The sequence below is a fragment of the Lissotriton helveticus genome, chromosome 7, assembly GCF_964261635.1.
Source record: "Lissotriton helveticus chromosome 7, aLisHel1.1, whole genome shotgun sequence".
Taxonomy (NCBI): Eukaryota; Metazoa; Chordata; class Amphibia; order Caudata; family Salamandridae; genus Lissotriton; species Lissotriton helveticus.
The window spans coordinates 1,562,351,701-1,562,356,940 of NC_136068.1; the positions used below are offsets into that span (position 1 = coordinate 1,562,351,701).

The 5,240-nt window shown below is 46.5% G+C and overlaps 1 non-coding gene across 1 annotated transcript; it reads right to left on the reverse strand.

Annotated features, from left to right (window-relative positions):
- Positions 1-3,822: 3,822 nt before the first annotated feature.
- On the reverse strand, positions 3,823-3,947 carry LOC144771286 (U6atac minor spliceosomal RNA). Its single transcript, XR_013599232.1, has one exon. It is a non-coding gene; the product is annotated as a U6atac minor spliceosomal RNA (small nuclear RNA).
- Between the last annotated feature and the right edge of the window lie 1,293 nt (positions 3,948-5,240).

The following is a 5,240-nucleotide window of genomic DNA, read 5'->3' on the forward strand; positions in this document are numbered from 1 at the left end:
AAGCACTCTGCCTGGCGTTCAAAATTTTGAAACTTTCTTCCCCACCGGCTCTGGTTAATCTACTGACCCCTTACACCCCTCTGAGATCTCTTAGATCTGAGGCCTTGCATTTGGCGATCTGCCCTCGGTTCAAACTCAGCAGAATGGGTGGTCGCTCTTTCCGGGTGCTTGCTGCGGGACTATGGAACTCGCTTCCAGCGCACACCCGTGCCCTGAATGATTTGTCCATTTTTAGGCGTACTATTAAAACGTTCTTGTTTTCTACCTCTGAATAGCTCTCTTTTATTCTGCCTGTTATGTTACAGTACCTGTCTGAGCGCCTGGACGCCCCTTTGCTGGGGTATCAGCGCGCTTTAAAAATATAAATAACATAACATAACATAACATGTAGCAATTTGTGTCAATAGAACCCATGGAGGACTTTGTTAAAATGCTTTTTATGAAATGGTTCAGCTTCTGTACAGATTCACTCCTGGCTTGTACCGTAACCCACTGGCTATGGCTGCTCTCGAAATTATTTCTAACCCCAAATCACTTTTTTTGGGAGACATTGTCTAAACTTACCAATGGCTGCAACCAAGCCTCCCGCACCCCATGCCTGGCAAGGAACACTATATTATTCCCGCCGCGTGGATGACTACAATGGCAGGTGGGGGAAAAAACTCTTGACTCGCCACACTTGTTCCAAGTGAGCAAATATATATCCGGCAATCCTAGACCCACAGCCCCAAACCAATGGTGCCTAAACCCCTCAGACTTTCGTGCCTTTTCCAGACTGGACCCTCGGAAACTGCTGCTCCGCTCTGCGAATAAAGGGATGCCCACACCAACAAATGTGGAGGCATGGTATGTTATCCTAGGAGCCCACTCCCATGCTTTTACCCAATTAAAACAATGATAACACAAACCAGAACCGGAAGCCAGCCAGCAACTGGCACACTCTATCGTAGGAGAAATGACAACTGGGAACCTCCACTGACGCCTCATCCTAGCCATAGTGCCTGGAGCCGAGCGCCACAAGCAAGGAACATCCACTGAGCTTCTCGGGTGAGGCCTGGAAATCCTGAACCACTGACAGGTGAGCCCCTTCTGCCCGCCTGGGACCTAAGAAGGAAACTGCCGGCTGATGAAGCCAGGTACACTCTAAATCATATAAATGTACGCAACCACTATGGGATTAAGTATTATTTGGATATATGACAATATTCATATCCATCGACTTGTTCTACATCCCTGCCAAAGTTAGTAAGAAATTAGGCATAACCTTATAATTTATTTCAGCTTTGCCCTCCACAAAGTACTTACATTGTTGGCCGACTCGGCCGACACACTCAGCTGTGCACCTGGTGTCTGCAGGCCCCAACGCGCTACAGTAAACCTTGCATTATTTAAAATACAGGGTACCGCATAGTGCACCTGCCCTCAGCAGTAGAGTCCAGGACCACCTGCAGGTCAGTCCCCTCACCGCCTATACAATGCACAATTCCATCGCACCACCCTTTAGGGTCTCTCCAATCGCTGAACCTACCCATGTGTTGGAGCTTGTCCATATGCATATAAGACCTAGGGCAAGCCGCCCCCCCCCCATGAAGTGAAATTATATTGCACTGGAAATGAACCTGTGAATACGTTATCTTATCACCACCTATACCAAGCGGTCCCAGGCAGACTGTATCGCCATGTACCGATGAACGGCAGGAAGAAAATTAGGCATGATACTGCATTGGAAACTACCGCTTGGCCTTACATCCGTGCATTGGGCACATTATGGCAGCAGCCACCAATGCGCCACAGCAACCAGTTTATGCTTGCAATCCAGGGCACCTGGTCTTACAATTGACTTTGTATTTGGCCGACTTGATCGACCTGCTCTGCACATTGTGCCAACAGGCCCTAACGCGCCAAATCCACCATCTCATTATTTGCAATCACGGGTGCATGGCATTGCAATTGAATGTGGCCCCCTGAGCTTATTACTTCTATGTAACGGAAGTGCCTATCCATTGTTATTTAACGTGAGTGCCTAGTCAAAGAGAGATTGTGTTGGCGATGTTGAAGGCAAACGGTAGCTGCAGATTACAAGTATTCAATACCTAATTCCGGCCCACTCACCCACACACATCGTGCCAGCAGGCCCCAACGTGCTACCGCAACATTCCTTATATCCTTAGTAATTGGTTGGCCCTGATACTCTGCGTGCGTACTGCTACTATCGCTAGTAAGGTGGCACCAAAGTTGTTGATCCTTTTAAGCCAATTGCCTCGATGAGGATTGCACACTGGCTCTGTAACTCTATAGACTTAGAATATGTGTTCTTACAACGAATTCCGTTGCAACGCATGCCTTTACAACGCATGCGTTACAACGGAATGGTTTTTCTTCGCATAGCCTTTTCCTCTAATACTTCCGTGGTGACGTCGTACGTCGTTAAGAGGAAGCGGAAGTTTCTTTCCGTTTCCTCTTAAAGGACGCCGTTTGCCTGCACATCTCGACGTTTTTTGAGGTGAGTTTCATTTTATGGGGGGGTGACCCCCCCCAAACCCCCCTTTTTTTTGTTACCCTTTACCACACATGCCTTAACTACGTACCTCGTAGTAATGGTATGCGTGGTAAAGGCTTTCGTGGTAACCACGCATGCGTTGTAATGCATGCGTGGTTAATGTTTCCATGGAAACGGCCGCGTTGTAGTGGCCGTTTCCCATAGACTTATTAGAAGGAGCAAGAGAACCCCATAAACGGGCCCCTTCTGCGCACACCCAGCCATGTGTGTTGCTGCAAACATAGGTATGTAGACTGGTGCAGAACTGACCCAGACGAGCCACCATTGGACATGGGTGAAGTATTGGGACCGAACATACTGCAAAATCCGGTGGCAAATAGCTAGTTATTATCGCCAGGGCACTCAGCCCCGAAAGTTCAATTAGATCTGGAAGGAAAACTTTGCTGGGTCGACCTCCCAAGCCCTGCTTATTACAAGTTACTTAAAGTGGCAGACCATAGGCCTTAGTCCTGCCCCCGCCCATGTGCTGTGAACTAAAGTTATATTAGGCAGAGTACGAGTAGTGTCTCCGCCTTATTATGGTGCAAGGAGAGGGACTGCATGGCTCTGCACAGGCCAGGCTATATATATCGCTGAGCCCACTTGCCTATAATATGCAAAATGATTACAGGGCACATAATCCTTCCCATTCCTATCGGTACGGCTATGAACCATGACCAGTATCTTAGTTTCGCTATCTAGGCAGAGTGCCAGGAGTGTGTCCGCCTTATTATGGTGCAAGGAGAGGGACTGCATGGCTCTGCACAGGCCCGGCTATATTAATCGCTAAGCCCAATTGCCTATAATATGTAAAATTACCACAGAGGCACGAAAATCTTTCCCATGCCTCCACCAAGGCCTATCCTGTGGCATGACACATACAAACCGTTAAACTGTTACCACACTGGACCCGGACTCCTGAACCCCTGTGTGCCGGTACTGATATGTCAGCCATCCTCAAGTTCCTGCCAGGTGCCGTCTGGAGGCCAAGTAACTGCCATGTCCACACAATGCGCCTCCCACCAGCATATAAAGGAAAAGAAAACAAGCAGTCAATGTTTGGTGGTCTCCACCTTGAATGCGCACATATGTCTGGAGTAGATACTACATCTCCATAAACCAGAAGCTGTTTTCTAGAAGCAGTTTCCTAGTACCATATATATCTCATTTATTACCCCTCCTTCATTGCAGCTATGAAAACATTTTGTTTCAGAAGTATGTTACAGCGCAGCCGAATACCCAGCTGCCTCTGCACCCCCGTATCTCCCATACCAACTGCCCCCAAAACATGGTTATACGCCACAAAGTAAGTGGCAGTACCTTAACCGTATATGTGTTGTAAAGCACACCAGGACCTCCTCCATCCGGGTCAAGGGTAGAGCTAACCTTTTCTCCTTTCCTACCACACGAATGGTTATCCCCCAGGCATCCACTTGTGTATTACAAAGCGGACCTATGACAAAATGCCGGACACCTTAATTGCCAACCAAGACATCCGCCGTCTTTTGCCAGGGTACCAGGATCATTAAAGATGTTACATACAGGCACCGGGTTAGTAAGTGATGTGCCCAGGATCCCAGTATGCTAGCGTAAGCCAGCATTGGCCCAGACTGGTAAAAATGCTTCTTGTCACTATATACTGCAACAACATTTGTGACCTGAATAACAGATGTTTAGGTTCGCCTAACTTAATGGTACTCATTTATTGACCTCAGAGGGATGAACAGCAAAAGGAACTGCCGGCTATGAACTTGTGACCATGAAGTCAAACACCGGCTCCTGCATTGAACGCATTAGTCCAGTGAACCCCTAGGGCCAGAAAGGCATACATCCTTACATCATGATCCCTTTGTAATGCAGAGCTCCTTCGGTGCAACCTAGTATGATGTGTGTGTGCAATATCTTATTGCTTGAGTTATCATTGCAGTGTGTCAGTAACAAATAAATCCTTACATCATGATCCCTTTGTGATGCAGAGCTCCTTAAGTACAACCCAGTATGATGTGTGTGTGCAATATTTTATTGCTGGAGTTATCATTGCAGTGTCAGCAAGCAAAGGGTGCACAGCCCGTATGAACGCAATCCCAGCCAGGCACAATGACATCCTTCTTAATGCCTTGTTCTTTTCCTTTTTTAATTTTTTTAAATTTATTTTTTTATTATAACTCATGGGCTAAAATAAACGATATAAAATTATCACCATCTTTTTTTTTTAAACCATCCCGCCTAAGCGATGGGGGGAATCGAACACATGACAGCACACTTCAGAGACCCCAGCACGAACCCCTGTGCTAATGACATAGCTCTGTTAAGCAAAGGTATTGACGGCAATTAGTATTCAATCCACAACTGCATGCCAACCGCGCATCTATAGAAACATCAAAGTCCCGGTAACAGACTATCCCAAATGTAGGCAACCGAGGCCACGCTTTTCTCAACTTACCGTGTGAACGGCAAAAAGTGTGAAATTACTTTGCTTCATGTGTTACCCTGGTGCAAATACCATTTCCCACTATTCATTTGACGATAGCAGCAGATGTGGTGCTAATGGAATTACACCCCTTTTTTATTTATTTGCGTTTGTAATATATTCACTAGTAACTTCCTCATCATGTTTCATTATTGTTTCTTTTCTGGAGTGCTCTGACACCTTCGGGTAAAATCTGCCCTATATAAAAATGCATCAAAACGAGGAATACTT